The sequence below is a fragment of the Oncorhynchus masou genome, chromosome 31 (genome assembly GCF_036934945.1).
Source record: "Oncorhynchus masou masou isolate Uvic2021 chromosome 31, UVic_Omas_1.1, whole genome shotgun sequence".
In the NCBI taxonomy this organism is placed as follows: domain Eukaryota; kingdom Metazoa; phylum Chordata; class Actinopteri; order Salmoniformes; family Salmonidae; genus Oncorhynchus; species Oncorhynchus masou.
In genome coordinates this window covers 35940180-35951348 of record NC_088242.1, presented here as the reverse complement: position 1 = coordinate 35951348, position 11169 = coordinate 35940180, and the positions used below count along the sequence as shown (strand labels likewise).

General features: G+C 43.8%; 1 long non-coding RNA gene across 1 annotated transcript; it reads right to left on the bottom strand.

Moving 5' to 3' along the window:
* Window positions 1-2894: 2894 nt before the first annotated feature.
* On the bottom strand, window positions 2895-9840 carry LOC135525177 (uncharacterized). The gene is made up of 3 exons (XR_010453085.1): window positions 9787-9840; window positions 3484-3551; window positions 2895-2975 (listed from the first exon to the last, which is right to left on the bottom strand). It is a non-coding gene; the product is annotated as an uncharacterized LOC135525177 (long non-coding RNA).
* Window positions 9841-11169: the final 1329 nt, after the last annotated feature.

The window sequence follows — 11169 nt, the reverse complement described above, 5'->3', positions numbered from 1 at the left end:
CCATGAGACGGCTAGGGATGACAGACGCAACATGTCAGCGCCACCGGTGGCTCTGAAAAAGGTGGGAAAGGCTGCTTCGATCGCGGCCTACACAAGGCAAGCACGTTTTTTTAGCAGAGTGCTGTACACTGTTGAAATATACAGTCTTGTCTGTTGCTCCACGACCACCCTCTCTCGCTCAACCCCCACGGTCTGTAGGGATGTTACAGCTGTAACAGAAACCCATGTGTTTGACAAGAGTCTATCTGGAGGAATGTGGGCCTGTATCTTACCAGCTCCTCACGAGAAGGCAAGGAGCCCACATAAGGATTTGAGGTATATCGCTGAGTAAGGAAAATCGTATCACACACAACACATGATTGATTGATATTTTGCATTGGAATGGCCTAAAGTAACAGAGATTAAAACCCAGGGTTGTTCACAGGAATGCCGCCACAGCCCTGACATCTACATCAAGAGGAAAAGACCCAGAGACCAATACTCAAATCAAATCAAATCAAATCAAATTGTATTTGTCACATACACATGGTTAGCAGATGTTAATGCAAGTGTAGCGAAATGCTTGTGCTTCCAGTTCCGACAATGCAGTAATAACCAACAAGTAATCTAACTAACAATTCCAAAACTAATTTCTTATACACAGTGTAAGGGGATAAAGAATATGTACATAAAGATATGAATGAGTGATGGTGCAGAGCAGCATAGGCAAGATACAGTAGATGGTATATACAGTATATACATATGAGATGAGTATGTAAACAAAGTGGCATAGTTAAAATGGCTAGTGATACATGTATTAAATAAGGATGCAGTAGATGATAGAGTACAGTATATACGTATACATATGAGATGAATAATGTAGGGTATGTAAACATTATATTAGGTAGCATTGTTTAAAGTGGCTAGTGATATATTTTACATCCTTTCCCATCAATTCCCATTATTGAAGTGGCTGGAGTTGAGTCAGTGTGTTGGCAGCAGCCACTCAATGTTTGTGGTTGCTGTTTAACAGTCTGATGGCCTTGAGATAGAAGCTGTTTTTCAGTCTCTCGGTCCCAGCTTTGATGCACCTGTACTGACCTCGCCTTCTGGATGATAGCGGGGTGAACAGGCAGTGGCTCGGGTGGGTGTTGTCCTTGATGATCTTTGTGGCCTTCCTGTAACATCGGGTGGTGTAGGTGTCCTGGAGGGCAGGTAGTTTGCCCCGGTGATACGTTGTGCAGACCTCACTACCCTCTGGAGAGCCTTACGGTTGTGGGTGGAGCAGTTGCCGTACCAGGCGGTGATACAGCCCGCCAGGATACTCTCGATTGTGCATCTGTAGAAGTTTGTGAGTGCTTTTGGTGACAAGCCGAATTTCTTCAGCCTCCTGAGGTTGAAGAGGCGCTGCTGCGCCTTCTTCACGATGCTGTCTGTGTGAGTGGACCAATTCAGTTTGTCTGTGGTGTGTATGCCGAGGAACTTAAAACTTACTACCCTCTCCACTACTGTTCCTTCGATGTGGATAGGGGGGTGTTCCCTCTGCTGTTTCCTGAAGTCCACAATCATCTCCTTAGTTTTGTTGACGTTGAGTGTGAGGTTATTGTCCTGACACCACACTCCGAGGGCCCTCACCTCCTCCCTGTAGGCCGTCTCGTCGTTGTTGGTAATCAAGCCTACCACTGTTGTGTCGTCCGCAAACTTGATGATTGAGTTGGAGGCGTGCGTTGCCGCGCAGTCGTGGGTGAACAGGGAGTACAGGAGAGGGCTCAGAACGCACCCTTGTGGGGCCCCAGTGTTGAGGATCAGCGGGGTGGGGATGTTGTTGCCTACCCTCACCACCTGGGGGCGGCCCGTCAGGAAGTCCAGTACCCAGTTGCACAGGGCGGGGTCGAGACCCAGGGTCTCGAGCTTGATGACGAGCTTGGAGGGTACTATGGTGTTAAATGCAGAGCTGTAGTCGATGAACAGCATTCTCACATAGGTATTCCTCTTGTCCAGATGGGTTAGGGCAGTGTGCAGTGTGGTTGAGATTGCGTCGTCTGTGGACCTATTTGGGCGGTAAGCAAATTGGAGTGGGTCTAGGGTGTCAGATAAGGTGGAGGTGATATGGTCCTTGACTAGTCTCTCAAAGCACTTCGTGATGACGGAAGTGAGTGATTGATTGAATATGTCCGTAAACACACCAGCCAGCTGGTCTGCGCATGCTCTGAGGGCGCGGCTGGGGATCCCCAACGCCAACGATTAGCGAAACCATAGAGCAGGTGGGAAGCCTAGACAAATTGAACAAGAACGGCTGATTTGATTACAATAATTATTCATTCATATCATTAGGGACATAATTAGTAGAGGCAGAAGGAACTGATGCCATCGCTGCATTGTGGTTGGCTACAGCCATGATGTATGGACTCATAGACTACTGTGCTGTGTGCTGGCACCATTCAAAGTATGGACAGGGGCGATTTGGTATCAATTTCAACAGAGCATACTGCTATTGAACATATTCATAGCTTTCATCATGGGAGTCAATATTGACCTCCATTGTGGATGAGTGGAGGGAAGAGCAGAGAATAAAATACACTGTAGCCGCTTCGAAGTGAAACCTCCTTCTCTTTTATGTGAGGTAACCCTCTCTGACCTGCCATTCTTTCTCAAAACATTGTTTCTGCCCTCATCTGCCAATGATCTTTAATGGAGCTGAAATACAATGGTGGAGCGGAGCAGGGGAAGGCATAAATCACCCACCGCTGAGATTGGGCAGAATGGATGACTTCATCGAGGAAGGAGGCCCTAACATATGCTCTGAGCTCCTAGCTATGGGTGTGATGCATGATGGGATATTATATAGAGGTATACTCGACCTGACCACTCTAGCTCCCCTGTCGGTCCACAGATCGACATGCTCCAAGCCCGTCAAGGGTGCCTTGTTAATTAACGGGGGTGGGGGGTGATGGAGGGGTGGAGGGGGAATGGCTAGGGAGTCCTGTGGATGTAACCTAAGTAGCAACCAGCAGTTAATGACATTTTATGTAACTGTTAAACAATTATTGAATGCATAAAGCCTTTTTTATAACATCCGAGCGCCGTGTGCGTTAGGGACTTACTGCTCGTGCGGTGGAGGAAAAATGGCCAATACACCGCCAAGATCTACATTTTCATTTGGCAAAGCAGTTGGGTTTGTGCATAATCCGTTGCCCGCCTCAGGTTTCATATGTGACTAAAGTTCGGCCACAGTGGCCCCAGCTACTCTGTTTAACAGGCAGGCCGCTCTCTCGTGGCTGCATTAGGCCCTGTACTATAACTGTACTAGATCTGGCTTATTATACCTGCTGTTTATTTTTGTTCTAGAAAGAGTCCACGGAGGAACACTGTCATGTCCTCTGTTGACGAGTTCAATCTGGCGACAGTCAGTCCTGAAGCAATGTATATTACTCAAATCACGCACCCGAATCACACACACACACACACACACACACACACATGAAACAGTAACCCATAGCAAACCTGTTGCAGTTTATGCCAGTCACCTCCCAGTTGCTATCGTTGAGGGAGAGCACAGTGTGAAGGCAAACCTGATTTGAGGAAACACAGGCAGTTAAAAACATGAATGATTCACTTTTAAAATCCCACATGTCTCTTGTGCTGACTATGCAATAAATCTTCCACACAGAGACTTTAAAAAGGTGTTTCTGACGACTTGTGTGAATTTTGGTTGGCCTCTGTAATATTATGGAAATATTATTGGAATAGTTTTAATTTTCTAACATGGGGTTTTCTGACATGTATTGAAATTGTACAGAGTCCATGAGAGGGTGGTGAAAATCTATGTAGGGATAATTTGAGATCCAGATTTGACCCAATAAGCCAGAAAATATATACATTTTAAAAAACGTTTTAGCGATGTTGAAGTCAGTCATCTTGACCTTTAAAAAAAAGCCTCTATTTACACCCTTTGTTGTTGACGATGCTAGCAAGTAGTATTATTAATCATGAGTACTTCATGCCAGAAAGTGCCAAATCTTCAGGAAATAGCCTGGGAGCTGTGTACTCAGTGGTGACTCAGTAGATCTTAATGTTTACTGAATCTGTCACTTTGCTACCTGTAACTTGTTATAGAAAGATTCTCTGTTCAATCAAGATAGTGTTCGAATTATACTGGATGAGTATATGAGCGTAATTGCAGAGAAAGTATGCTTCGGTGGTGAAAATGGAATATGGGTAGTATAGTCTACTTTATTGCGTGACATTTGTTTTGAAGTCACTGTCTATGACACATTTGCTCCAGACTCACATGACTTTGGTGTGAATATGAGTTGTATAAAATGGAATGTTATTTTCCTATTAAATTATCATTCATCTAATGTGTTTAGGTAACACGTGGGATGTCAGATCATCAAAGGATAATATTACATTGATCAAGTCCAATGTTCTTTTAATGAGTTCATAAACTTACTATATGCCTGACACAATATTTACCCATATTAATAATATTCAATATTGTATGTATATATATAAAATATTGTACACCTAAAGTTCATCATTCATCTAAACTGATCTTTATGTCATGTCAATGTTGTATATTGTAACTGACTAAGTGACTGCATATTTTACCTTAGTTTGAGACTCAAGGAGGGAGATAGTGTGTTGTACTTAATACATGGCGTGCTCCATTTCGAAAGCCTCATTCATCTCAGAAAATAACATTTAATTCAGGTAAGCTTTTTTAATATTTACATGTAAGAAATCAGCGTTATTCTATGGAACAAGGTGCGCTATACATGGCAAAAACAAACCAGGGAAAGGTAACTAAAAATAACTATGTGATAATATTTTCACAGTGCACGGTACATGGACGGAAGCGTGACTTCTGGGTAGAAATTAAAATACACTGAGAAGATTTTGAAAAGTATTTTCTTTAGTTCACCCCATTTACCGTGCAAATGTTGTATCGAGTGGAGCGAGGCAAGATCATGGGGGAGAAACGAGTGAGCAGGGTAAGGAGGGAACAAAAGTTGCCAAAGAGAAGTAGGTGAGGGGAGAGAGGGATAGAAGAAAGAGAGGTGTAAGAATTTGCTTGAACATTGGAGGGGAGAACAATTTTGACTGCACTAGGGGGAGGAGAGGGTGCTAGGGAGAACTTGGAGAGAACTTGGCGAGTGCAGAGGGTGCTAGATGATAAACAAAGAACACTAGAGTAGAAAGAGAAGAGGGGGAGGGGGTTGTGGATCTAGATGTAGTGTACAGACCCAGTCAAAAGTTTGGACACATCTACAGCACTCATTCAAGGGTTTTTCTTTATTTTTTTTTACTAGTTTCTACATTGTAGAATAACAGTGAAGACATCAAAACTGTAAAATAACACATATGGAATCATGTAGTAACCAAAAAAGTGTTAAACAAATCAAAATATTTGGAATATTTTATATTGTTCAAAGACGCCACCCTTTGCCTTGAGAACAGCTTTGCAGACTCTTGGCATTCTCTCAACCAGCTTCATGAGGAATGTTTTTCCAACAGTCTTCCAACAGTCCACATATGCTGAGAACTTGTTGGCTGCTTTTCCTTTACTCTGAGGTCCAACTCATCCCAAACCACCTCAACTGGTTTAGGTCGGGTGATTGTAGTGGCCAGGTTATCTGATACAGCACTCTATCACTCTCCTTGGTCAAATAGTCCTTACACAGCCTGGAGGTGTGTTTTTGTGTCATTGTCCTGTTGAAAAATAAATGATAGTCCCACTAAGCACAAACCAGATGGGACGGCGTATCTCTGCAGAATGCTGTGGAAGCCAAGCTGGTGAAGTGTGCCTTGAATTCTAAATAAATCACTGACAGTGTCACCAGCAAAGCATCATCACACCTCCTCCACCATGCTTCACATTGGGAACCACACACACGGAGATCATCCGTTCACCTACTCTGAGTCTCACAAAAAATGTGGACTCATCAGACCAAAGGACAGATTTCCACCCGTCTAATGTCTATTGCTCGTGTTTGTTGGCCCATGCAAGTCTCTTATTATTGGTGTCATTAGTAATGGTTTCCTTGAAGCAATTCAACCATGAAGGCCTGATTCGCGCAGTCTTCTCTGAACAGATGATGTTGAGATGTGTCTGTTACTTGAACTCTGTGAAGCATTTATTTTGGCTGCAATCTGAGGTACAGTTAACTTTAATGAACTTATCCTCTGCAGCAGAGGTAACTCTGGGTCATCCTTTCCTGTGGCGGTCCTCATGAGAGCCAGTTTCATCATAGCGCTTGATGGTTTTTGCGACTGCACTTGAAGAAACGTTCAACGTTCTTGAAATGTTCAGTATAGACTGACCTTCATGTCTTAAAGTAATGATGGACTGTTGTTTCTCTTTGCTTATTTGAACTGTTCTTGCCATAATATGGACTTGGTCTTTTACTAAATAGGGCTATCTTCTGTACACCACCACAACAAAACTGATTGGCTCAAACACATTAAGAAGGAAAAAATTACACAAATGCACTTTTAACAAAGGATATCTGTTCATTTAAATGCATTCCAGGTGACTATTATTTGAAACGTGTTCCGGGTGACTACCTCCTGAAACTGGTTGAGAGAATGCCAAGACCGTGCAAAGCTGTCATCAAGGCAAAAGGTGGCTACTTTGAAGAATCTCAAATAAAAATATATATTTTGTTTTGTTGAACACTTTTTTGGTGACTACATGATTCCATATGTGTTATTTCATAGTTTTTAAGTCTTCACTAGTATTCCACAATGAAGAAAATAGTAAAAATAAAGAAAAACCCTTGACTGATACTGTATGTGGATGGGCGTGTGGAGATTGTGTTGATATTGGTCAAGTTATAATGGACCAGCGCAAACACATCCCACCTCTATGCAGACGACACCATTCTGTATACTTCCGGCCCATCTTTGGACACTGTGTTAACTAACCTCCAGACGAGCTTCAATGTCATACAACTCACCTTCCGTGGCCTCCAACTATTCTTCAATGCAATTAAAAACTAAATGCATGCTTTTCAACCGATCACTGCCCGCACCTGCCTGCCTGTCCAGCATCACTACTCTGGACGGTTCTGACTTAGAATATGTGGACAACTACAAATCAATTCACTGATGCTGCCAAATATACCCTCATAAAACTAACCATCCTGCCGATTCTTGACTTTGGCGATGTCATTTATAAAATAGCCTCCAACACTCTACTCAACAAATTGGATGCAGTCTGTCACAACACCATCCGTTTTGTCACCAAAGTCCTATATGCTACCCACCATTGCGACCTGTACGCTCTCGTTGGCTGGCCCTCGCTTCATACCCGTCGCCAAACCCACTGGCTCCAGGTCATCTACAAGCCTTTGCTAGGTAAAGCCCCACCTTATCTCAGCTTACTGGTCACCATAGCAGCACCCATCCATAGCATGCGCTCTATCAGGTATATCTCACTGGTCACCCCCAAAGCCAATTCCTTTGGCTGCCTTTTCTTCCAGTTCTCTGCTGCCAATGACTGGAACGAACTTCAAAAATCACTGAAGCTGGAGACTAATATCTCCCTCACTAGCTTTAAGCATCAGCTGACAGAGCAGCTCACAGATTGCTGCACCTGTACATAGCCCATCTGTAAACATCCCATCCAACTACCTCATCCCCATACTGTTTTTATTTATTTATCTTGCTACTTTGCACCCCAGTATCTCTACTTGCACAGTCATCTTCTGCACATCTATCATTCCAGTGTTAAATTGCTATATTGTAATTACTTTGCCACCATGGCCTATTTATTGCCTTACCTCCCTTATATTACCTCATTTGCACACACTGTATATAGACTTTTTTTCTACTGTATTATTGACTGTATGTTTGTATATTCCATGTGTAACTCTGTGTTGTTGTATGTGTCAATCTACTGTGCTTTATCTTGGCCAGGTCGCAGTTGTAAATGAGAAATTGTTCTCAACTAGCCTACCTTGTTAAATAAAGGTGAAATAAAAAAAAAATATATACAAAAAATAAACTTTCTGAATTGACTGAAATTTAAATGGAATTGAACCCTGGTCAGTAGAAGGGTTATGGAGGAGTTTATTAGTATGTGTGGGCACCTGCTCTTCTCTGAGCCTGACACACAGAGGGGAGAAAAGTCTATATAAAGCACACATACCCAACCCAGCTCTTGTCCATGTTTATGTGAACAGATGCTATATTCTGACGGCTCACAGAGATGGGGTTACGGATGGGTTAGTGGCAGATGGGTGAGGAAGGGAAGAGTGAATTAAGAGAAAGGTGTGTAGACTGGCAGGAGAAAGACAGATGGAAGGTAGTGAGGACAATAGAGGTAAGGTGTGTGCTGTGGGAGGGGGTGGGGCAGGTGTACGGGGTGTGGGTGGTGGTGATGGCGTGCATGCGTTTAGGGGTCTCTCCGCCGCTCCAATGATAACTTGTGGTTTTGTGAACGTTCGACTGGCCCAGAAAAAGACCTAAGAACATCCCTGCCTGGCTGGAGGTGTGCCGTTCCATAACAAGTAAGGACCAGGACTCCTCTCTTTCTAAGAAGGAAATATTTTAACCATATCCCCTCTAATTTACTCTGGCACTGGTATGAAAACCCCATTTTTATATGCATACTTTTTTACATGGCCCAGGAAAGAGAGGTTGATGGACGAGAGAGGAAGGCAACCTGCTATTAAAAATACCATACTTGTAAACGCAATGCATTAGCATTCATTTGTGATTCGTAACGCCAATTAGAACGGCGTATCAAAGGGGCAGGTACAGTCGGTTGTGTTTTCTCTGGGTTTTGTTTTCCCATGTAAAGCTAACGATGCCGAGTCACCTAAGGTTTTGTTTTGATCCCACGGAGGCCATAACTCAGGTAGCGGTAGCGTGCTTTCTTTCAAAAAAAAGAGACTTCCAGAACACCAACCTCCATTACAGCAGATCACAAAACCGCGTCTGAGCGGAGACAAAAAATATGCTGTTAAGGTTCCAGCAGGTTCCAAACCTGAAGAGCTGTTACTACCTGAGGTTGGAAGGTAAAATAGGTTGTTGGTCCTGTTTTGGGGCTGTGGCGCTTGTCGTTTTTGGATACAGCTCTGGTCCGGTTGGCAGTTGTGAGAGTGGGCCATTCAGGAGGCTGTTGGCTATGGCTGCTCTACCCAGGGTGCTGTACAGGAACCCTGCTAATGGCCTGGATGTGCTCTCTCTCCCCCCATTACCCACCATGCCAAGTCAGGACACAGACAGCCCTGAGAGAGTCCAGGACTCCAATCCACAGGAAACAAGCTCAAAACCATGGACATAAAACGATGCAGGCAGGAAATTATGAATGGTATGGAGAGTCTGGTAGTCATACGAGAATGATAATAGTGCTGGACAATTGAATTGTATCAAATTGGTCCACCATCATTATTAGTCGACAAAGAGGGAAGAAAAATATAGCGATAGGAAATAAATCTGTGGATTTCTATGTGTCTGGATGACTAGGCCATGACGCTGATGACTGATGATTAGGCTATAGGTATGTCGCTACAGCCGAGAGGTGAAACACTGACACCGTTTGATGAAGAGGGGCTGCTGTACAAGAGAAAATGTGTTGTAAATGTGACTTGAACCAGGGGTGGGAGAGAAGGTTAATGGACATCAAAGGTCACAGGTCCATGAATGATGACATGGGGTCGTTCCTCCACATCTCACTCTCTCTCTCTATCTCTCTCTCTCTCTCTCTCTCTCTCTAACTCACATTATTCACAAGTGCACTCTGGTCTTCTCCTAGCTCCTGACCCACTTACAGATGCTCAATATGAAATACATACTCACATACTCCATATTGAGCCCAGACATCCAAGAACCTCTTGCGGTTGTGGTCTTAAGTGTGTTGTTCTAAAGAGAAGAAACCATTCTCTCCGACCAACTCTCACTGGTTTCTGGATGCCTCCAACCCAAACCCTGGGGGAGCTCTCTCTCTCTCTCCTGTTCTCACACACCTCCCGGTTTTGACACGTAACCATGGAAATCCCTCAAAACAGGAAAAATTGAATAAGGTCAGAAAAACGGTTTTCTTATTGACACAGTCTTCAGATCAGAAGAGATTCAAGACGTCATTCTCAAAAAGGTCTAGGAAAATCTAAGCCTCGATATTCATACCAGTATCTTTTGTGGCAGAAAGCATTAAGGATTAAGGATAGCAACCAATGTTGCTTACCAAATCGTGGGCGAATGCCTAAATCAGCTTATTCAGATGAGTCCAGACGTATGCTGACGTTCAACCCACCCATCAACATAAGCAGTAAAAATCTCTGGTCTGGTCTGGAAGCTATTTCTGTAGGCACAGGTGTGACCCCTTCAACCCCGGAGCGATCAAGATCACAACCTGGGCCTGGCCAAAGTCAGCTGGCCGATGGGATGTCACGTAAGCAAATGGTCCTCCCTACTCACTCTCCCTCCCCTCCTCCAGCCTAATCCACTCTAAGTGTTTACAGACAGCCTCTCCTTGGACAGGGTCAGCTGGACTTTCTCAACCCCCCCTCCCAATCGGAACCAACCAGAAAAAGTCAAAGGTCAGGAGAGGTGGGGGCATTCAGGGGAGGCCACTTGCTCAGCTTATCAAAGCCCTGTTTATTTTGCTGTCTGAGCCCCGGCTCAGCCTAGAACAGCAAACAGAAAGGAAGCAGGATTGTCAGTGGGATAAGATGGAATTAAAAGGAGGACGATGGAATTCAGAGGTCAAGGGTAAACATATATCCACTTGCACTTGAACACCTCAGATTCACTGCTGTATTGTTTGAGCCATTGCGGCCTATAGGAGTGTGTGTGTGTGTGTGTGTGTGTGTGTGTGTGTGTGTGTCTAGGCACATAAACTTTGCTTGATTAACTCTCTAGCATTCAAGGATAAAGTGATTGTTTCATAGACAATAGTCATAACACTGCACTAAAGGGTCATACAAGCATGTACCCTCCCTAGATGAAAACCCCTGTTAACCCTTGCCCGTCTAACAGAGCACAGTCCTGTATGAATGTAAATAACCAAGGTGTTAGAGGAACAAAAGCATGTGGGCTTAATATTTTTTTGTTTTGCGCTTGGTTCAGTTCCCTTTTATTTGACTTTCTCCCAAGACATGAATAAACACAGCATGTATTCCGTCGTTATCAAAAACAGCATCATGACATTCTGTTGAGCAGAAATACCATATCAAGACCAAG